At 42.9% G+C, this 24,361-nt stretch overlaps 1 pseudogene; it reads left to right on the top strand.

Moving 5' to 3' along the window:
• On the top strand, positions 1-21,626 carry LOC133252175 (histone-lysine N-methyltransferase SETMAR-like; annotated as a pseudogene).
• Positions 21,627-24,361: the final 2,735 nt, after the last annotated feature.

Genomic DNA, 24,361 nt, shown 5'->3' with positions numbered 1-24,361 from the left:
GAAATGATGTTAGACCAAAAGCAAATTCAAGTGATTTTTTAATTCACGTTCGAAATGGGTCATAAAACAGTGGAGACAACTCACACCATCAACAACTCATTTGGCCCTGGAACTGCTAATGAAAGTACAGTGCAACAGTGGCTCAAAGTTTTGCAAAGCCTTGAAGATGAGGAGCGCAGTGGCTGGCCATCGGAAGGTGACAACGACCAATGGAGAGCCATCATCGAAGCTGATCCTCTTACAACTACATGAGAAGCTGCTGAAGAACTCAACATTGACCATCCTATGGTCATTCAGCACTTGAACCAAATTGAAAAAGTAAAAAAGCTAGATAAGTGGATGCCTCATGAGCCGACCAAAAATTTTTTTAAAAAGTAATTTTGAAGTGTAGTCTTCTCTTATCCTATGCAACAGTAATTAACCATTTCTTGATCAGATTGTGACGTGTGATGAAAAGTGGATTTTACACAACAAACGGCAGTGACCAGCTCAGTGGCTGGACCGGACTGAGAAGAAGCTCCAAAGCACTTCCCAAAGTCAAACATGCACCAAAAAAAAAAAAAAGTCCTGGTCACTGTTTGGTGGTCTGCTGCTCATTTGATCCACTATAGCTTTCTGAATCCAGGTGAAACCATTACATGTGAGAAGTACTCCCAGCAAATTGAGGGGATGCACAGAAGCTGAAGCCAACACTGGCCAACAGAATGGGCCCAATTCTCCGCAATACCTGACCACATGTCTCACAACCAGTGCTTCAAAAGTTGAATGAATTGGGCCATGAAGTTTTGCCTCATGCGCCATATTCACCTGACCTCTCGCCAACCAACTGCCACTTGTTCAAACATCTCAACAACTTTTTGCAGGGAAAATGCCTCCAGAACCAGCAGGAGGCAGAAAATGCTTTCCAAGAGTTCGCTGAATCCTGAAGCACAGATTTTTATGCTACAGAAATAAACCAACTTACTTCTCATTGGCAAAAATGTATAGATTGTCATGGTTCCTATTTGACTAATAAAGATGTATTTGAGCCTAGTTATAATGATTTAAAATTCACAGTTCAAAACTGCAATTACTTTTGCACTAACCTAATACTATAAACAAGAGGTTGGGGAGGTGACAAATTCCTCAATGAAGACATCAGGATGAGTGAAAGAAATATTAAAACAAAAGATACTATCACAACTAGTGACTGATGTTGTAGGAATTAAAATTAGTCTCTATCTTTAAAGCAGCGGCATTTTAGGTAAAATTGTGTCTTTGCATTTCTCTTTAAAATATCTATTTTCTTAGCATTTGTTCTCACTTGTCAAGCAGTGATATTTTTTAACTACTTAATAAAGCTTTCTTCATAGAAGGAAACCAGGTCAAATGTTTCTACTGGATTCACATAACCCCACATTACTTTGTAAGAAATTCTCTTGATCTCAGAATACTTTGCCCTTTTGATTTATATTCTTTGTATATAAAGAAATAGCGTATTTGAGAACTCTCTAGTCTCACTATACTTTTATTATTCTGCGATGTGTAGAAGCGAAGCCTGTCCGGTCACTTGACCAGAGAACGAGAACTCCCCACGTCTCCCTGGCAGATCCCAGAGGACCCCACCGGTCGGCCCTACAGCACCCAGAGCCCCGGGAGCCCGTGGGGATTAGTGTGTTCCCCGCGAGGAGAGAGTAGGCCCATGTCTGAGCCTCCGCTCTTTCTTTACCCACCTCCTCTCCTTTGTACTTCTCTTTCCCTCCACTTTCACCCGATAATTTTTTTAAATTTATTTTTTGCTGAAGTATAGTTGAATTACAATGTTGTCTTAACTACTGCTGTATGGCAAAGTGAGAAATTTTGTTTTATACTTATATATACACTTCAGTTATATATATACACACACAGACACACATTTTTCATATTCTCTTCTACTATGGTTTATCCCAGGATATTGAATATAGTTCCTTGTGCCATACAGTACAGTCTTATAATTTTTGAATGCTAAGATCTAAGAAATGTTGCATGATTTAACTCTTATTTTAGCAGATTATTTAGCTCTTTGCTCAAAAATTTAAAAAGAAGGTCTGTCATCTCATTGTAAGGTTTATTCTGAGCACTTACCTAAATAGACTTTGCCTCAGCTGGGCCATCACTGTCACAACAAAAGGGAAAAAATAGATGCCTGGGGTCATTGTTATCAGGAGGTTCGATCAGTGACCAGGTCCAGTTCTTTAGACAAAGCGACAAACTTCTTCATAACCCCCTACCCAAGAAAAAAACAGGAAGTACTCGATAGGTTTCACTATTGCTCATTTAACATCAAAAAGCAATACTATGAAAATATAAACATGCTTGAAGGAAGCCCAGTTTCCATGCACTTTGTGGTCTTCAGGAATTCTCTAGTAGGTCTGTGGCATAACTACCCCAACCGCAAACTCAGTTTCACAGCAGTCAAGAAGCACCAACTTTAAAATTTTCAATTTATGAATTATATCTCTCATTCCTTAAGTCCCACTTGCAATTTTGATGATCTTAAGCTGTTTAAACCCCCTTTATGTCACATGCATGTAATACTATCGGTAAAGACTACTCACCCCAATCCTGCCTCACCTACTGTCTCAACGTTCATTCAGGAAATCTCTGGGCACACTGGGAGCATTTATACCACGTGATGTACATTTCTGTTAGTGTTACACTGGCAGCCCAGAACTCTCCTGATAAACTGCAATGATTTTTAAGACAAAATAAATATCACTACGTGTTCAATCTTTTTATTAAATAGTTACTGACTTGGTATGTTGGGGAAGTTACTTAAATTCTGTAAGCATGGTGTGTTTGAACAGGAGCCAGCTTGCAAGGGCCAACTGTTAAACTTTTCTGAATTTTGCCTAAAGGCTTTTAAACCTTTGGAGACTTGAAACCAGTCATGGTAGGAGTATTTTCCACAGATGGTGTCAAATGCTACAGATGTGGGCACTGTTTCCTCATAGAGAACTGGTTAACCAGCTCACTACTGTCTCTAAGCCTTAGTTTCTTTATCCATAAAATTAAAAAATAACTCCAATCTGTATTGGACACATTCAATTGCAGTGAATAGACACTCTGCTAGCCCCGCCCTGGGTTTTCTTTCTTTAATTTAGCTGTGCCGGGTGACTTGTTGGATCTTAGTCCCCTGACAAGAGATTGACCCCGCAGCTTTGGCAGTGAAAGTGCAGAGTCCTAACCGCTGGACCCCCAGAAAATTCCCTCTGCTAGTTTAAATAGAAAAGGAATTTTCCAGAGTCTTAAAGATCCTAAAGAACTGTAAGGGAAGACAAAATCAGTTATAGTTTGAGGTCTCAAAAGTAAATCTCAGTTGTACCATAACACTGGGACACCAAGAGACCTATTGTGTCTTCTATGTTTGGGAAGCCCCCTGTCCATTTAGGAAGCTGCTCCTATGGTTACCAATTTTAAAACTACTTTGTCTCTACAATGCCCAGGAAAGCCTCTCTGGTCAAGAAGCCACTGCAGGCAAACCAGAGGCCTCCTCATCGCCTCTCCTGGCTCTTGCTTTCTGAATGTTTCCAGAGAGCAGCTGATTGACAGAAACTAATTCATAACCACAGCTGTAGCTGTATGGAAAGCTCAGAAATATAGCGGTCTTTATTTGGAGTGATCTTGTGTCCAGATAAAATATTGGGGGTTCTATTGCCATAGATTAAAAGAAAGGGGAAGAATAGCTATTGGAGGACGTCTAGCAGTCTGCCATAGATCACGGTTTCCATCCTTGAGATTTGTGAGCACCCTTTATCCTAGAGAGAAAACTCATACCTTACCTAAGAGATGACTTCAAATTTCCATTCAGAGACTAAACCCAGCTCTGGTTTAGGTCAGGATATCTGAGTGACACAAAGTTCTCTTTGTGTCTTCGTTAGGAGAACACAAATTTCTCTCCATTAGGTCCAGATGTGGCTACTTATGGACAGGTGATCCAGGAAGTGACTGGTAAGTTATTCCCCCATGCCTAACACACACACACACACACAGTTCTATGGTGGAATAGGGACAGGATAACTATAGTAAAAGGTTTTCTTCAGAAAAAAATTATTGTAATGGGCAGGAATTTCAGAGGTGTCTGCCCTGGCAATAGACTATTATAATTTCCTGGGTTAGCCCATCCAAAACCCTCTGCTTCCTCTGTCATCTCCAGGACCACTGGCTTTGTTTACTTGGTGGTCCCTCTTGGTCCATTAGTCTCCTCCGTCGCACTCCATTGGGCATTGGAGTGTCTTCTGTTCTTGGGGCTGCAAACTCACGTCCTGCTTTTTGCTAGTTTAAGTTTGGTACTTAAGTTTGCATTGAGACTGACTCAAGAAAGTCAGGCTTTGGCAGGCCAGGTTTATGGTTTTTCTGGTAAAGAATTTCCTCTTAATAAGCATGCAGTTTTTCTTCTGGTCAGTTTCTGTATAAAAATTGAACCCAAAGAAATAATCTAGAAATTATACACACACTCACACACATGCACGCGTGCACACACACATACACATGTATGTTTACGTTTATCAACAGAAGTCCACAGACATGGTTTTCATTCCTTCCTACCTGCTACAGTCTGCACAGCTGTTTTTCAGTCTAATGATGATGTCAATGGTTTGAATTCAGAGAAGGCAATGGCACCCCACTCCAGTACTCTTGCCTGGAAAATCCCATGGACGGAGGAGCCTGGTAGGCTGCAGTCCATGGGGTCGCTAAGGGTCAGACACGACTGAGTGACTTCACTTTCACTTTTCACTTTCATGCATTGGAGAAGGAAATGGCAACCCACTCCAGTGTTCTTGCCTGGAGAATCCCAGGGATGGGGGAGCCTTGTGGGCTTCCATCTATGGGGTCGCACAGAGTCGGACACGACTGAAGTGACTTAGTAGTAGTAGTAGTAGTATGGGTTGAATTGTGTCCTCCATCCTAAAAAGATATGCTTGATCTTAACTCCCAGTATCACAGTATGTGACTTTATTTGAAGACAAGATCTTCACAGTGGCCATCAAGTTGAAATGAGATCATTGGGGTGAGCCCTAACCCAATATGACCTGTGTCCTTACAAAAGGAGGGGAAATCTGGACACAGCCACACACACAATGACAATGCCACATGAAGATAAAGGCAGAGATCAGGGTGATGCAGCCACAAGACAAGAAACGCCAGAGGTTGTCAGTGAACCGCCAACAGCCAGGGGAGAGCCACGGGACAGGTTTTCCTGGCGGTTCTCAGAAGAAACAGCCCTGCCGACACCCTGATCTCAAACTCTAGCCTCTAAAACTGTAAGATAATAAATGTCTGTAGTTCAAGCCACCCAATTTGTGGTACTTTTTTATGGGAGCCCTCAAAACTATCACGGGAGGCTTCCATGATGCCCTAAAATAAGGATTTTGAAAGGTAGGGCTACACCCTTAACCTGATCTGCACTGCTGGGCTGATTCTTCTTGCCAAGCCCAGAAGGCTTTGGACATGTTCTTGTCTAGGAATTAGGGCCACCAAGTCGCTTCAGAGCAAATTCTTACCATTGCTTCAGTGTGGAGGTACTGATATAGTGGATTTTTAACACTGTGAAGCACCAAATTATTAGGTTCACAAATATTTTAGATTCTTTGACACAGGTGGAGATTCTCTGCTACACCTTGAGATTCTCTGGCCTTTCCTGAGCAGAGATCCGGGTGGCCCTCAGCACCCTCAGGTTCTGCGATTGAATTGGTGGAGGTGGAACCTGTGGAGAAGGAGAGCCAGCTGCTGCTGTCCTTACCAACTGCTTCTTAGATAGCCAGGTCAAGAAAGTGTCCATCAATATCCTTCAGGGTATCACCTTACTTTTAAATTCCAAACTTTGGACCAGTCACCATTCACTTGGAAAGAACAGAAGCCGTTTCAACTAGTCTAATCAGAAAAAGATTTAGTACAGGTTTTGCCACGGCTTAGGGAATCAGCTGGAAGGCTGAAGATATCCTTTCAGAACAGGACGACGGGGCAGGGGGGTGGGGGCCACCAATGCAGATGTTCCTATAGCTACTGGAAAACCATCAGGATCACGACTGGGGCAGGGCAATGGGAGACAGAAACTTACTCAAATGGCAGAAGCAGTGAAAGCACAACTTTGGCATCTCTTCGGATCTCTCACAAGTACATCTGATTAGCAGGATCCAAGTCCATTTGGAGCTCTAACCAACAGAGCACCTGGAATGTCTGTTATTCTGGACACTGCTGTGCCCAGCAAGAAATTAAGGGGTCTAATTCGACAACAGAACAGGGGGAAGGAGATAAAGCAGTAGTCAGAGTGTGAATGTAAATATTTTAGAATTATCTCTGACGCAGAGCAGACCCTTACCAACTGATGCATTTATGAAAACACAATAGTTCCAAGTTCTTAAGGGAGAAAATGTGAAACCAGAAACAAGAGGTGAGATTTGTAAAAGACAAACTATGTCACAATTGCTTTGCACTTTAGCTTATCCAAGTGCAGGGCCGTGTTCTCTGAGCTGGAGTATTTAACAACGTGAACAAAGTTCATTCTCTGCAGGAGAAACTGACCTCATAAGTCAAAGGTCCTGGTCCAGTTGAATTCTCTTAGACTTTGTTCCTTCTCAAGTGGCTTCACCTCCCCATGTGTTTGATACCCATAACCCAAGGAAATATCTCAAGCTTGAGTTTATCTCTTTAAAATTGCTATTGTTGCTGTTCAGTCACTGAGTCGTGTCCAACTCTTTACAACCCCATGGACTGCAGCATGCCAGGCCTCCCTGTCTTTCAGTATATCCCAGTTTGCTCAAATTCATGTCCATTGAGTTGGTGATGCTATCTAATCATCTCATCTTCTCCCACCCCCTTCTACTTTTGCCTTCCTTCCCAGGATCAGGGTCTTTTCTAATGCATCAGTTCTTCGCATCAGGTGGCCAAAGTATTGGAGCTTCAGCTTCAGCATCAGTCCCTCCAATGACTCTTCAGGGTGTTGATTTCTTTAAGGATTGACTAGTTGGATCTCCCTGCAGTCCAAGGGGCTCTCAAGAGTCTTCTCTAGCACCACAGTTCAAGAGCATCAATTCTTCAGCTCTCAGTCTGCTTTATGGTCTAACTCTCACATCCATACATGACCATAGCTTTGACTATACAGATCTTTGTCAGCAAACTGATGTTTCTGCTTTTTTAATATGCTGCCTACGTTTGCTATAGCTTTCTTTCCAAGAAGCAAGTGTCTCAATTTCTGGCTGCAGTCACTGTCTGCAATGATTTTGGAGGCCAAGAAAAGAAAATCTGTCATTGTTTCCACTTTTCCCCTTGTATTTGCCATGAAGTGATGGGACTAGATATTGCAACCTTAGTTGTTTGTTTTTTTTTTTTAATGTTGAGTTTTAATCCAGCTTTTTCACTCTCCTCTTTTACCCATTTGTGAAATGTTTTAGAACAAAGATAGCAAAGTTTTACTATAAACATTCAGAGAATAATGTTTTCAGATTGCCACATAGTGTCTTTTGCCATTTCTCAATCATGACATTGCAGTGTGGGAGCGTCATGGTACACTGGTTAATGAGTATGCCTATGTTCCAACAAAGTGTATTTACAAAAAGTGTGGGGTACCTAATTTGGCACATAGGTTGTCATTTGTTGATCACTGTTTTACATACTTGCCTGAAATTACAAAACAAGTCCATCAGAGTTACCTTGCTTATCACGCAAGATGCGGGCTGTGGTTGGTCCTTCCTTTTTTCAGTGTGTGTGTGGAGTTCTTTCTTTCACACAAACACTCAACCTGATTTCTGCTGACTGAGACAGGCACTTCCTTCTGCTTGCTTTCACCTTACAGTCAAACATTACTGTTCTTCTGACCATTTGTGAACCTAAACACAACAGGAAATTTCTTTAACTTCAAAAGCTGTCTTCACAGTGGAGATAGCAAGTCGCTACTAACCGTGCTCAGCCACACATGAAGCACCCAGTGTGGTTTCTGTTAGCCGCAACCGTGGGCTGGCTTGGCCGATTGTCTCCTGATCCTCAGATACCAAGAGGAGAGGAGAGCCAGCATGGCCGCCCACACCCAGATGGAGATTCTATTGCTGTCCTTGATGGGGCATTCTGTTTGGTCCTGACATCTAACCCTGGACTATATTAAACATTCCATGAATGTTCTTTACCATGGGAAATTGGCTTACCTGGTGGCTCAGACAGTAAAGAATCCACCTGCAATGCAGGAGACCTGGGTTTGATTCCTGAGTGGGCAAGACCCCTGGAGAAGGGAATGGCAACCCACTCCAGTATTCTGGCCTGGAGAATGGACAGAGGATCCTGGTGGACTATAGTCCATGGGATTGAAAAGAGTGGGACACAACTGAGTGACTAATATTTCATTTTTATCAGTTATATAATTTACAATGATTGTATTGTTAGTTGGTCTTAATTTTCACCTGAATATTTTGATATATGAACAACAAATATAATTTGAGCTTTATTTGCTCTTTTAGTTTATTTTAATTATGGTCTCAGTTCAGTTCAGTCGCTCAGTTGTGTCCAACTCTTTGCAACCCCATGAACTGCAGCACACCAGGCCTCCCTGTCCATCACCAACTCCCGGAGTTTACCCAAATCCATGTCCATTGAGTTGGTGATGCCATACAACCATCTCATCCTCTGTCATCCCCTTCTCCTCCTGCCCTCAATCTTTCCCAGCATCGGGGTCTTTTCAAATGAATCAGCTCTTCACATCAGGTGACCAAGGTACTGGAGTTTCAGCTTCAACATCAGTCCTTCCAATGAACACCCAGAATTGATCTCCTTTAGGATGAACTGGTTGGATCTAACATGAATATTTTCTATACACTGGTAGAACACATTTTGCTATTCAGTTGCCCTAAATTTTCTTAAAAGCATACTTAGTTTTTTTTTTTTTAATATCATAAACTTTAACCAATATAGCAGATAGCACAAGAAGTAAGTAACAGAAATAAATACCTTGGACAATTAAGTATTTTACCCACTGAGTCTTAACACTTGACTATGCCTTTGGCCCAGTCTCTTCTTACACAAGCCTTGATTCCTCTTCTTTTCTGATAGCAGTTAAGCACTTGTTAGACTGGTTTTAGATTAGCTACAGGACATCATCCAGAAATCACATTTCTTCCTACCTCCAAAGATCCTGATTTAGGAGTTTCAAGATAGGGCTTGAAGTCTGTATTTTAAAATGCTTCCCTTCCACAAGGCAGATGTGTGGGAGATTTGGGGACCTCTGCTCTACACCCTCACTTGTGTGCTCCCTCAAGGGCTCTTCTCCAACCCCCCACTACCAGTTCTGTGTGCCCACCAGTGCCAAAAACTGCCAGCTCCAGCCTCTGCAGCCATGGTCTCACCCTGCAAAGAAGATGCTCTTATTTAAAAACAGTTGTTTTTTTTAATTGAAGTACAGTTACAGTGTTGTATGAGTTCCAGGTGCACAGCAAAGTGATTCAGCGATATGATGTATATGTGTGTGTATATACGACATTCTTCTTCAGATTCCTTTCCTTATAGGTTTACAGTATTTTGAGTAGAGTTCCCTGTATACACAGTAGGGACCTATTGTCTACTTGTTTTCTCTCTAGTAGTGTATATACATTAACCCCAAACTCCTAGTTTATCTCTTCTCCCTTCCTACCCTTCCTACCAGTTGATACCCTCTTTGGTAACCATACACTTGCTTTCTATGTCTATAAGTCTCTGTTTTGTAAACAAGTTAATTTATATTATTTTTTTTGGTTCCACATATAAGTGATATCATGTGACGCTTGTCTCCCCTGACTTACTCCACTTAAGATGATGATCTCTAGGCCCACCCATGTTGCTGCAAGTGGCATTATTCTATTCTCTTTAATGGCTGAGTAATATTCCACTGAATATGTATATGTATATAATTCCACTGAATATATTCACAGCTCTATCTGTTGATGGACAGATCTGTATATTCATCTGTTGATGGACATTTAGGCTGTTTACATCTCTTGGCTATTGTGAATAGGGCCAATGTGAACATTGGTCTGCATGTACCTTTTGGAATTAGTTTTCTCTGGATATATGCCTAGAGGTGGAACTGCATGATCTTATAGTAACTGTTTCTACTTTTTCAAGGAACCTCCATACTGTTCTTCACAGTGGTTGCACCAATTCACATTCTCACTAATGATGTAGGAGGGTTCCTTTCTCTCCACACCTTCTCTAGCATTTATTGTTTTTATTTTTTAATAATGTCCATTTTTACTGGTGTGAGGTGATACCTCATTGTAGTTTTGATTGGCATTTCTCTAATAATTAGCAATGTTAAGCATCTTTTCACATGCCTGTTGGCCATCTGTATGTCTTCTCTGAAGAAATGTTTACGTTTCCTGCCTGTGCTTTTTTTTTTTTTTTTTTTTGATTGAGCTGTTTTTTTTTTCTTCTAATATTTAGTCTCATGAGCTGAAATTTTCAAAATTAATTTTGAAAATTAATCCCTTGTCAGTAGCATCATTTACAAATGTTTTCTCCCAGTCTGAAGGTTGTCTTTTCATTTTGTTTATGGGTTTCCTCTGCTGTGCAAAAGCTTTTGAGTTTGATAAGGTCCCATTTATTTACTTTTGTTTTTATTTCCATTACTCTAGGAGACAGATCCAAAAAAATATTGCTGCTGTAAGTGTTCTGCCTGTGTTTTCCTCTGAGAATTTGATAGTATCTGGTCTTACATTTAGTTCTTTAATTCATGTTGAGTTCATTTTTGTGTGTGGTGTTGTGGAATGTTCTAATTCTATTCTTTACCATATAGCTGTCCAGCTTGCCTTCTCTGTCATAGATTAGCTGACCATATATCCATGAGTTCATTTCTGGACTTTCTATCCTGTTGCATTGATTCATACGTCTGCTTTCGTGCCAGTACTATACTGCTTTGATTACCATAACTTAATCTCAAATCACAGGTGAGGAAACTAAGGCTCAATTATCTTTAATGCTTTATGCAAAGTCCTCTGCCTCCTTCCTTGACAAGAGGTATAGTAAATATCATCATTGATATTAGTTCCATTTGTTTAAGCATGGAAACAATTTCCTCGGGGGGATGAGGATGTACTTCTGTGAGAGCCAGGGATTGATTACAAGAAACAGAAACCCATTTAAAGGACATGAAGAAGGCTTATTGAAAGGATACTGGAGAATTTCATGGAAGTTGAAAGTAGAAAACACAGCTTGACCTTAAGGATATTCATTTAAGCACAGTTCTGGGTGTTTAGGATACTTGTGACAACAAAAGAAATAGATGGTTCTCATACATGTTTTCTCCCCACATGCGTGTAAATGGACTACACAAAAAAGTTGCTCCAACCAGGTGCAGGACCTGCCCGGGAACGCTGAGACTATCTTTGTCTCCCATAACCACAGATGAAAATGTTCAGGTCCTTTAGTCCTGCAGCTAGGATGTCCGTCCCAACACTCACTTCTTTCCTGTTTTCACCTGACTCCAGACCATGGCTGCATAGAACAAAAGAAGAAAGTGTCACAAGAGAAAAGGGGTCTTTATTCCGTGAAAGCTCTTTCATTCTAAATGAGAGAAAGCTAACTCAAACTGACCTAAAAAATACTTGGATTATATAAATAAAAGGTTCAGGATCAAATCCAGCTCTGAAATTGGCTGGGGATGGGGGAGGCCGGGGTGGGGAGGTCACTTTATAAACTGTCCCAGTTTCAACAAATTTTCCTACAGCAGGGATTTAATAATTATTTGCTGACTTGAATTGAGGTAATAAATTTTCCTGAGTCAAGTTTTCTAAGTATGTAATTTGCCATATTCCCTACTTTTGATAGGTAAGGCTCTACTTTTTAAACTTATTAATGTTAATACTTATTAATATTAATGTTTGAAATTATTGTTGTTCAATCACTAAGTCATGTCCAACTTTTTGTGACCCCATGAACTGCAGCATGCCAGGCTTCCCTGACTTTCACCATCTCCTTGGGTTTGCTCAAACTGATGTCCATTGAGTCAACCTTCTTCAGTATGTAATATTTAATTCTCTTTGATCCAACAGAGTTTGGGGGACTGATTTTTTTTTTTTTAATTTCAAGTAGTTGAGGGTATTTTTGCATGTTTTTATTTTGCTTTTTATTTCTAAATTTACTGCCTCTTGGCAGAAATACTGGATACATTATATCTGTATTTTGGATTTTTTTGGTTTTTGTTTTCTTGAAAACTCCATTTTTAGATATGTTAATATATTCATCCTGATCACAGTAAGGGCTTGGTAGGGAAGCTAGTTTTCCTCCTCAGGGTGACTTTCTATAGCTGGTCAAATAAACTCTGTTGTTATTGTATAGTTGCTAAGTCATGTCTGACTCTTTCACAACCCTATGAATTGCAGCCCACCAGGCTCCTCTGTCCATGGGATTTCTCAGGTATGAATACTGGAGTGGTTGCCATTTCTTTCTTCAGGGGATCTTCCTGACCCAGGGATCGAATCCATGTCTCCTGCATTGGCAGGTGGATTCTTTACCACTGAGGCACCTGTAAAGCCCCCAAATACACCATATGTCTCTTCTATACTTGAACTTTAGACAGAAAGCTAATTTCCATCTATTCTACCTATTCCAAACTATTTGGATAGGGGACCTGTCTGTTGCTTTATACACCACAGGTAGTTTTTTTGTGAGCACAGTAATAATAGTACATACCTTATGAGGTTGTTATCAGGATTAAATGAGTTAATACATGTAAAATGCTTAGCCCTGTGTCTGGTCCATAGCCCTCAATAATAGCTTCCAATAATATTTTGTTATATATTTTTTTCTGAACCTGCAGTTTTGCTTATATTAGCATTCCACTTTGATAGAAATAGAGTGGTTTTGAGTTAGCCCAACTTATTTCTAACCAAGATAAATATGGCAACTGATGAAGAGCAAAGGGCAAAGAAACAACAACTTCCCTGTAGGCATAAGTGTCTGGGTGCAGCAGACCAGGGTCAAACAGCATGTGGCATAAGCCCTCTTGGAGGGCTAAACCCACCATAGAGCCACCAAGCATGCAACCCACAAACTGAAGAACAATTATACCAAATAAATTCTCACACTGTTAAGAAAGTTCTAGGACTGACAACAGATTTCCGAACCTCTGGATCAGGCAAAGGGACTGAGAACTCCCAGGAATTTTGACTTTGGAGGCCAGTGGGATTTGACTACAGAACTTACACAGGACTGGGAAAACAGACTCTTGGAGGGCACAAATGAAACCTCATGCCCACCAGGACCCAGGAGAAAAGAGCAGTGACCCCACAGGAGACTGAGCCCGACTTGCCTGTGAATGTCCAGGAGTCTCCAGCAGAGGTGTGGGTCGACAGTGGCCTGCTGCAGGGTCAGGGGCACTGAATACAACAATACATGCACAAGTCCTTTGGAAGGAGGTCGCCATTATCCTCATTACCCCTACCGTAGTTTGGTCTAGGGTCAAACAACAGGGAGAGAACACAGCCTCGCCCATCAACAGAAAATTGGATTAAAGATTTACTGAGCCCATCAGATGGAGACTTAGTTTCCCCCTCTGTCAGTCTCTCCCATCAGGAAGCATCCATAAGCCTCTTATCCTTATCCACCAGAAGGCAGACAGAATGAAAACCACCGTCACAGAAAACTAACCAATCTGATCACATGGATCACAGCCTTGTCTAACTCAATGAAACTATGAGCCATGCAGTGTAGGGCCACCCAAGACAGAGAGGTCATGGTGGAGAGTTCTGACAAAGCATGGTCCACTGGAGAAGGAAATGGCAAACCACTTGAGTATTCTTGCTTTGAGAACCCCATGAACAGTATGAAAAGGCAAAAAGATAGAAGAGTGAATGATGAACTCCCCAGGTAGGTAGGTGCCCAATATGCTACTGGAGAAGAGTAGAGAAATAACTCCAGAAAGAATGAAGAGACGGAGGCAAAGCGAAAACAATGCCCAGTTGAGGATGTGACTGGTGATGGAAGTAAAGTCCAATGCTGTAAAGAGCAGTGTTATAGGAACTAGAATGTTAGGTCCATGAATCAAAGTAAATTCAAAGTGGTCAAACAGGAGATGGCAAGAGTGAACGTCAACATTTTAGGAATCAGCGAACTAAAATGGACTGGAATGGGTGAATTTAACTCAGATAACCATTACATCTACTACTGTGGGCAAGAATTCCTTAGAAGAAATGGAGTAGCCATCATAGTCAACAAAAGAGTCTGAAATGCAGTACTTGGGTGCAATCTCAAAAATGACAGAATGATCTCTGTTCGTTTCCAAGGCAGACCATTCAGTATCACAGTAATCCAAGTCTATGCCCTGACCAGTAATGCCAAAAAAGCTGAAGTTGAACAGTTTTATGAAGACCTACAAGACCTTCTAGAGCCAACAGCAAAAACAAAAGGATGTCCTTTTCATCATAGGACATTAGGAACTCAAGAGATACCTGGAGTAACAGGTAAATTTGGCCTTGGGGTACAGAATGAAGCAGGGCAAAGGCTAACAGAGTTTTGCCAAGAGAACACACTGGTCATAGCAAACACCCTTTTCCCACAACACAAGAGATGACTCTACACATGGACGTCACCAGATGGTCAACAGTGAAATCAGAGGGATTATATTCTTTGCAGCTGAAGATGGAAAAGCTCTACACAGTCAGAAAAAAAAAAAAAAAAAAGACCAGGAGCTGACTGTGGCTCAGATCATGAACTCCTTATTGCAAAATTCAGACAAATTGAAGACAGTGGGAAAAACCACTAGACCATTCAGGTATGACCTAAATCAAATCCCTTATGATTATAGTGGAAGTGACAGATTCAAGAGATTAGATGTGATAGAGTGCCTGAAGAACTATGGATGGAGGTTCATGACATTGTACAGGAGGCAGTGATCAAGACCATCTCCAAGAAGAAGAAATGCAGAAAGGTTGTCTGAGGAGGCTTTACAAATAACTGAGAAAAGAAGAGAAGCGAAAGGCAAAGAAGAAAAGGAAAGATATACCCATCTGAATGCAGAGTTCCAAACAATAGCAAGGAGAGATAAGAAAGCCTTGCTCAGTAATCAATGCAAAGAAATAGAGGAAAACAATAGAATGGGAAAGACTAAAGATATCATAAAGAAAATTAGAGATACCAAGGGAACATTTTATGCAAAGATGGGCTCAATAAAGGACAGAAACAGTATGGACCTAACAGAAGCAGAAGATATTAAGAAGAGGTGGCAAGAATACATAGAAGAACTGTACAAAAAAGATCTTCATGACTCAGATAACCATGATAGTGCGATCATTCACTAATGCCAGACATCCTGGAATGCAAAGTCAAGTGGGCCTTAGGGAGCATCACAACGAACAATGCTACTAGAGGTGATAATTCCAGTTGAGCTATTTCAAATCCTAAAAGATAATGCTGTGAAAGTGCTGCACTCAATATGCCAGCAAATTTGGAAAACTCAGCAGTGGTCACAGGCCCAGGAAAGATCAGTTTTCATTCCAGTCCCAAAGAAAGGCAATGCTTCCCCATCTTTGGCTGCAAAGAATATAATCCTTCTGATTTCGGTGTTGACCATCTGGTGATGTCCATGTGTAGAGTCTTCTCTTGTGTTGTTGGAAGAGGGTATTTGCTATGATCAGTGTGTTCAAGAAGACTTGAGAGTCCCTTGGACTGCAAAAAGATCAGTCCAGTCAATCCTAAAGGAAATCAGTCCTGAATATTCATTGGAAGGACTGATGCTGAAGCTGAAACTCCAATACTTTGGCCTCCTGATGCAAAGAACTGACTCACTGGAAAAGACCCTAATGTTGAGAAAGACTGAAGGCAGGAGAAGAAGGGGACGACAGAGGATGAGATGGTTGGATGGCAACACCGACTCAATGGACATGAGTTTGAGTAAACTCCGGGAGTTCCTGATGGACAGGGAAGCCTGGTGTGCTACAGTCCATGGGGTGGCAAAGAGTCGGACGTGACTGAGTGACTGAACTGAAGTGAGGCATAAGTGATGTGTAACTTTATGCAACTCCTTTAAAAAAAAAAAAAAGCCATGTTGATTTTGTAAAAAAATTCTACCAGATTCTGTGAGAGAATAGGCAAACTACTGAGCAATGTACCTACAGCTCAATTCTAATAAAGAGAGATAGCAATTTTCTACTTTTTGGAAATGGTTAATGTGGAGTTGCTCCTCCCCACACACTGTTTAACTGTGTAAACTTTCTGGACATGTATTGGGTCTTTGGTTTCTGGTCCCCCATGCTATCTATGCACAGGTAGATGCCTGATAGAGAGCCTGTGAAACACATTTTGCATTTCCTGCGGTTTAAATGCCCAGTTTTAGAGTTCAGTATGCCTGGACCAATCTGAAAAACGACAGAATGATCTCTGTTCGTTTCCAAGGCAAACCATTTAATATCACAGTAATCCAAGTCTACGCCCCAACCAGTAATGCTGAAAAAGCTGAACGGTTCTATGAAGACCTACAAGACCTTTTTAGAACTAACACCCAAAAAAGATGTCCTTTTCATTATAGGGGACTAGAATGCAAAAGTAAGAAGTCAAGAAACACCTGGAGTAACAGGAAAATTTGGCCTTGGAATACGGAATGAAGCAGGGCAAAGACTAATAGAGTTTTGCCAAGAGAATGCACTGCTCATAGCAAACACCCTCTTCCAACAACACAAGAGAAGACTCTACACATGGACATCACCAGATGGTCAACACCGAAATCAGATTGATTATATTCTTTGCAGCCAAAGATGGAGAAGCTCTATACAGTCCACAAAAACAAGACCAGGAGCTGACTGTGGCTCAGATCATGAACTCCTTATTACCAAATTCAAACTGAAATTGAAGAAAGTAGGGAAAACCACTAGACCATTCAGGTATGACCTAAATCAAATCCCTTATGATTATACAGTGGAAGTGAGAAATAGATTTAAGGGCCTAGATCTGATAGATAGAGTGCCTGATGAACTATGGAATGAGGTTCGTGACATTGTACAGGAGACAGGGATCAAGACCATCCCCATGGAAAAGAAATGCAAAAAAGAAAAATGGCTGTCTGGGGAGGCCTTACAAATAGCTGTGAAAAAAAGGTAAGCAAAAAGCCAAGGAGAAAAGGAAAGATATAAGCATCTGAATGCAGAGTTCCAAAGAATAGCAAGAAGAGATAAGAAAGGCTTCCTCGGCGATCAATGCAAAGAAATAGAGGAAAACAACAGAATGGGAAAGACTAGAGATCTCTTCAAGAAAATTAGAGATTTTTCCAAGGGAACACTTCATGCAAAGATGGGCTCAATAAAGGACAGAAATGGTATGGACCTAACAGAAGCAGAAGATATTAAGAAGAGGTGGCAAGAATACACAGAAGAACTGTACAAAAAAGATCTTCACAACCCAGATAATCACGATGGTGTGATCACTCACCTAGAGCCAGACATCCTGGAATGTGAAGTCAAGTAGGCCTTAGAAAGCATCACTATGAACAAAGCTAGTGGAGGTGATGGAATTCCAGTTGAGCTATTTCAAATCCTGAAAGATGATGCTGTGAAAGTGCTACACTCAATATGTCAGCAAATTTGGAAAACTCAGCAGTGGCCACAGGACTGGAAAAGGTCAGTTTTCATTCCAATCCCAAAGAAAGGCAACGCCAAAGAATGCTCAAACTACCGCACAATTGCACTCATGTCACACGCTAGTAAAGTCATGCTCAAAATTCTCCAGGCCAGGCTTCAGCAATATGTGAACCGTGAACTTCCTGATGTTCAAGCTGGTTTAAGAAAAGGCAGACGAACCAGAGATCAAATTGCCAACATGCACTGGATCATGGAAAAAGCAAGAGAGTTCCAGAAAAACATCTATTTCTGCTTTATTGACTATGCCAAAGCCTTTGACTGTGGGGATCACAATAAACTGTGGAAAATTCTGAAAGAAACCGGAATACCAGACCACCTGACCTGCCTCTTGAGAAATCTGTATGCAGGTCAGGAAGCAACAGTTAGAACTGGACATGGAACAACAGACTGGTTCCAAATATGAAAAGGAGCATGTCAAGGCTGAATATCGTCACCCTGCTTATTTAACTTATATGCAGAGTACATCATGAGAAACGCTGGGCTGGGAGAAACACAAGCTGGAATCAAGATTGCCGGGAGAAATCTCAATAACCTCAGATATGCAGATGACACCACCCTTATGGCAGAAAGTGAAGAGGAACTAAAAAGCCTCTTAATGAAAGTGAAAGAGGAGAGTGAAAAAGTTGGCTTAAAGCTCAACATTCAGAAAACGAAGATCATGGCATCCGGTCCCACCACTTCATGGGAAATAGATGGGGAAACAGTGGAAACAGTGTCAGACTTTATTTGGGGGGCTCCAAAATCACTGCAGATGGTGACTGCAGCCATGAAATTAAAAGACGCTTACTCCTTGGAAGGAAAGTTATGACCAACCTAGATAGCATATTCAAAAGCAGAGACAGTACTTCGCCAACAAAGGTCCGTCTAGTCAAGGCTATGGTTTTTTCAGTGGTCATGTATGGATGTGAGAGTTGGACTGTGAAGAAGGCTGAGCGCCGAAGAATTGATGCTTTTGAACTGTGGTGTTGGAGAAGACTCTTGAGAGTCCCTTGGACTGCAAGCAGATCCAACCAGTCCATTCTGAAGGAGATCAGCCCTGGGATTTCTTTGGAAGGACTGATGCTAAAGCTGAAACTCCAGTACTTTGGCCACCTCATGCAAAGAGTTGACTCATTGGAAAAGACTGATGCTGGGAGGGATTGAGGGCAGGAGGAGAAGGGGACGACAGAGGATGAGATGGTTGGATGGCATCACTGACTTGATGGACGTGAGTCTGAGTGAACTCCGGGAGTTGGTGATGGACAGGGAGGCCTGATGTGCTATGATTCATGGGGTCGCAAAGAATCGGACAGTGCCGGGGTCCAGCCCCAGCTGATCCAGGGTATTCGAAGGAGAGACGGCCTAGGCGACTATTTATATGCTAATTAGAGATATAAAGAATAATAGAATGAGGATAGCTCAGTAGGAAAATTTAGTGGAGAAAAGAGGCTGAGTAGCTTGGTTTACGCGGGAGACCAATAAAACTTCAAGACAAGAAGTTTGCACCACTTACGTAGGCCACAGGCGCCCTCTCGAATAGCGGAAGGTGCCTCACCCTAGACACCTTCTCGAGTGGGTCTTAGAAGCCCAGGCATAATTAGTAAGCATGATGGGTTCCGCGCTCCAGATGGAGACTTCAGCCAGAATGTGAAAAGAATGACATGGGGAGACCAAGCGCTGGTGAGCAAGGCCCGTAGCTTTATTTTCAACAGGGGCTTTTATACCCTAAGTTACACATAGAGGATAATAGGGGATGCAAAGTCAGCAGTCTTTGATTCTTATCAAAAACCAGGGTTTCTTTCCTGCAAATTTATCGTATACAAATGGTTTAGGTGATTTACATCATCTTCTGGCCAGAAGGCCTACTAACATTTTATGACTCTTGACAAGGACTTATCAACAAAGACTTATTTTCTCTAAGAGTAATTATTTTAAGGTTTGGCGCCATCTTCCAAAGATAAAATTGCATTCCTATAGGGTGGATGTGTAATGGGTTTACAACAAAAGAAAGAATTTAGTACCTTAAGGGTCTAAAGTTACTAACACCAAGGCCACTACTTATTTTTTCTACATACCCACTATTAATTAATACACATTCAAGGATACAATTCAGGGGATGTGAAAACTTGGCAACAAGCATTGACTCATCAATGAAATCCTTTACTAGTCTTATTCTGACAGTTTCTAATTCTCTGAGAGGCTCTAAGCTATTTGAATATCTTAAGCTTCCCGTGCCTCTCTGGGAGGCTGGGAGACTGTAAACAATCGTATGCATAGCTGTAGGAGTCCGGGTAAACTTGTCAGGCGAGTAAGAGACCCATCTGAGGGTTTTGGACTTAAACACTCCTAATTGCCCAGGAACTTTATTAATTGGAGCTGTAAGTTAACTCTTTGACAGAGAGAGCGAGATGGTGGTGGGGGACAGCCCCCAGTAAAGTCAGAGGTGAGAGCACAAAGCAATAAAGTAGGCAGACTCTGGTTTTTTTGGGGGTAGATGCTCGAGAATATCCGGGCGGACTCCTGAGGCTCGATCCCGCCTTTGCGTATGCCGAGCCTCCTTCCTCATGACCTTTGTCACGAGTGGAATGCCTCACCGGCTCCCGGCAGGACAGGACTGAGGGACTAAACTGAACTGATGCCTGGACCAAATTCCAGTTTAGCTACTCAGAAATTAAGTAATCTGCCTTAAGGAGCTAGGCCTGGGGCTCACTCACTTGTTAATTATTATTGGTCAATTATTGTGGTTTTTGTTTGCATGTATATAGGATAATGCCCTGAGACAGTCGTTTAAAAATGCTTTGGTTAGACTTTTACATACTATTTCATTGAATCCACATAGCCCCCCAAGGTAGGTGTGTTTTACAGATGAATACATGCAGATGGTGACTGCAGCCATGAAATTAAAAGATGCTTACTCCTTGGAAGGAAAGTCATGACCAACCTAGATAGCATATTCAAAAGCAGAGACATTACTTTGCCAACAAAGGTCTGTCTAGTCAAGGCTATGGTTTTTTCAGTGGTCATGTATGGATGTGAAAGTTGAACTGTGAAGAAAGCTGAGCGCCGAAGAATTGGTGCTTTTGAACTGTGGTGTTGGAGAAGACTCTTGAGAGTCCCTTGGACTGCAAGGAGATCCAACCAGTCCATTCTAAAGGAGATCAGTCCTGGGTGTTCTTTGGAAGGAATGATGCTGAAGCTGAAACTCCAGTACTTTGGCCACCTCATGCGAAGAGTTGACTCATTGGAAAAGACTCTGATGCTGGGAGGGATTGGGGGCAGGAGGAAAAGGGGACGACAGAGGATGAGATGGCTGGATGGCATCACCAACTCGTTGGACGTGAGTTTGATGTAACTCCGGGAGTTGGTGATGGACAGGGAGGCCTGGCGTGCTGCGATTCATGGGGTCGCAGAGTCGGACACGACTGAGCGACTGAACTGAACTCAACATGTAAGACGCTAATGGACAAGTAATCACCAAGCCATTATTCCTTTTATATATGAACAATCAGGTAAGAGTTTGAAAATCTGCTCATAATAACTATCAGGTGGTGCTCGGTGAACTTTTTCAGGACGCTAAACAAAATTTTTATGAAATACTATTTTCTCGTTTGAGTCTAAAATAACTAATAGCGTAGCACTGCATTCCTTCCTTCTCTTGGTTCTCAAACCACGTGTCCCAGTAAATGTATCTGCAAACTCTCGTCAGATGGGTGACCAGCCTTCGAACACAGGTTAACTGGCCCGCTTTGTGAGGCCGCCGCAGCCTCCCGCTCGGCCGCAGCTCCTACCTCCGGGCTGCCCCCGAAGCCCGAACTGAGAAGGATCCGCTCGCACGGCGGCGGTGAGGAGTCCTGGGGGCCGAGAGCCCCCACGCTTCCCGCCCGAGCAGCCACCCGGCCCTCAGAGACTTCTCAGGCCTCTGCGCTCTCCGGCTCCGCCGGACTAGCAGTCACGCGCAACCCGCCCTCAGGCGCTCGGAAGCAGGCCGCCCCGTCCGGGCCAGGACCGCAGGGGCCGGGCTGGAGCTGGGGGCCGGGCTAGTGCCGACTCACACCCTGAGCGGAGTCGGACCACCCGCGGCCACCAACCCGCAGGCCGCGCGCCGCCGCCGCCCGCCAATCCCAGCTGACGCGCGTCGGCCTGCCGGCTTCTGCCCCGGAAGCGCCGGGGCGAGCGGGGCGGGGCGGGGCTCTGCTCGCCCCCCGGAAGACGTACGGCCTTCCAATAGGTGGCTGCCGTCCGCGCCGGGCGCCCATTGGCCGAGGGGGCTTCGGCGGGCGGGGCCGAAGGGAGCGGCACGAGTCGACCCCGGGCGCCTGGTCGCGTCTTGGTCCGAGGAGCGCCCTAAGGTGAGTGGCGGAGTCGAGGCGGGGGCTGAGGGGCGGCGGGGCGTCCTCCTGGGGCTGTCCCGGCAGGGGCCTCGGGAAAGGCAGGCTGCGTCCGGGGGGGACACCCTGGAGGGACCGGGCTCTGCACCCGCTCCGCCCGCTCCCCGGCGCTCGGGCGCCGACAGGCACTTTGTGTGTTAAATGCGGGAGCGGCGGCGAGCGCCCCAGGGCCGAGCGAGGCTCTCTGAGGGCGCCCCTGCGGCGGACAGCGTTCCCGCGCCCCCGGCGGTGCACGGACGCCGAAGGGTGCGCGCCTTCACGCCGGGCGTCGGCGGAGACACTAAGGGGCAGTGTTTTCCGAGTGCTCATTGTGTTCCAAATTCGGTACTAAAAGTATTAATTCGGAATTCCTCAATAAATTAATGGTGCTGCTGTCCCCAAATTGCAACTAGGAAAGATTACCTGACATTTTTTAGGTTCAAGAGCCTAGACAAAACACAGCAAATTCAACATGATGTCACGTTTTTAACGTAGAGGCTCTTGCAGCCTGTAATCAGCTTCCAGTGTTTTACAAAGTAGCCCTTTAATCTCTGAAGGCAGAGGTCATGGGTTGGAATTCTTGCTCCATCACTTATTGGCTGTGTGATCTTGGACAAGAGACAATCTCCGTATTGATACTTTCTGTAAAATAAAGATAATAGTAGGGAAGGCTCTTAAGGTTATTTATGAGGACTAAATGAAAGAATACAGTTTAAAGTGGCCAGAAAGATTGATCATGTAGTAAATAATAAATGTTAGCCATTATTTTTTTTTAATAAAGGATTAGAGTATTAGGAGCTTGAATATTATTTGGACTCAAAGCTGTGACATTGTTAGAATTTAATGTTAAGTTTTGTACAAGTCTCACTGGTGTTGTAAACTGTGTCCTAAAATAAGCCAAGTGAAAGTCGCTCAGTCGTGTCCCCGACTCTTTGCGACCACATGGATAGTCCACGGAATTCTCCAGGTCAGAATACTGGAATGAGAAGCCTTTCCCTTCTCCAAGGGATCTTCCCAACCCAGGATCAAACCAGGTCTCCTGCATTGCAGGCAGATTCTTTACCAGCTGAGCCACAAGGGAAGCCCAAGAATACTGGAGTGGGTAGGCTCTCCCTTCTCCAGTGGATTTTCCTGACTCAGGAATCCAACCCGGATCTCCTGCTTTGCAGGTGGATTCTTTACCAACTGAGCTATGAAAGTGAAAAGTGAAAGTTAAAGTCGCTCAGTTACCTCCTATTGTTTATGACCCCATGGACTGTATAGGCATGGAATTCTCTAGGCCAGAATACTGGAGTGGGTAGCCTTTCCTTTCTCCAGGGTTTCTTCCCAACCCAGGGATGGAACCCAGGTCTCCTACATTGCAGATGGATTCTTTACCAGCTGAGCCACAAGGGAAGCCCCTAAAATAAGCCAAAGTGAATACTGAATCAGAGGTGTATCCATCACATTGCAGGAGGCTTCCTTCCCTGTTGTATTCTTGCTAGAGCTAGTCTCAAAAATGAGAAACTGTTGTACTTGAATAATTGGAAAAACTGAATTACTAATTCAGAATTGATCAGAAATTAAGCATATGCTGAAATTTTTATGTTAGATAGAAAATATAATTTAATTTACATGGCCTTGGTTTGTACAACTTGGGGAAAATCTATGGAATGTTAAATTTAAGCTGTTCACATAAATGAAACCCACATCAATCAGGTAATGGAAGGTAAAGCAATTCTGATATGAACTTCTTTAATAAGTGAATTCTGACTTAACATACTACATAAGTACAAACAGATTTTTATGGCATTCACTTTTCTTTAAAGGTTAAAATGTTTATTATGTTCCATATATGACTTCCCTTGTAGCTCAGTTGGTAAAGAATCTGCCTGCAGTGCAGGAGACCTGGGTTCGATCCCTGGGTTGGGAAGATCCCCTGGAGAAGAAATGGCAACCCACTCCAGTATCCTTGCTTGGAAAATCTCATGGACAGAGAAGCCTGGTGGGCTGCAGTCTATGGGGTCTCAAAGAGTCGGGCACGACTGAGCGACTAACACTTACTTATTATGTTCCATATATAATTGAAACCTATGGCCATTTCACTGATGTTTGACAAAAATTGATATTGTATTGGTCAAAGACTGATGCTGACAGAAGGCCTCAAGAAAATGTTTAACTTGTAAAGGCTGCCCACTCTATGATGGGAGCCACTGTCTACACTAGTGACCACTTTAAAAACATAAATATGGAAAACGTGAGCAAAAAGATTGGTAGCTCAGGTAATAAAGACTCTGACTGCAATGCATGAGACCTGGGTTGGATCCCTGGGTTGGGAAGATCCCCTGGAGTAGGAAATGGCAACTCACTCCAGTATTCTTGCCTGGAGAATTCCATTGACAGAGGAGCCTGGTGGCCTACAGTCCATGG

The sequence above is a fragment of the Bos javanicus genome, chromosome 7 (genome assembly GCF_032452875.1).
Source record: "Bos javanicus breed banteng chromosome 7, ARS-OSU_banteng_1.0, whole genome shotgun sequence".
NCBI lineage: Eukaryota > Metazoa > Chordata > Mammalia > Artiodactyla > Bovidae > Bos > Bos javanicus.
Note: the sequence above shows the minus strand (reverse complement) of the source record. Positions and strands in the feature narration are given on the sequence as shown.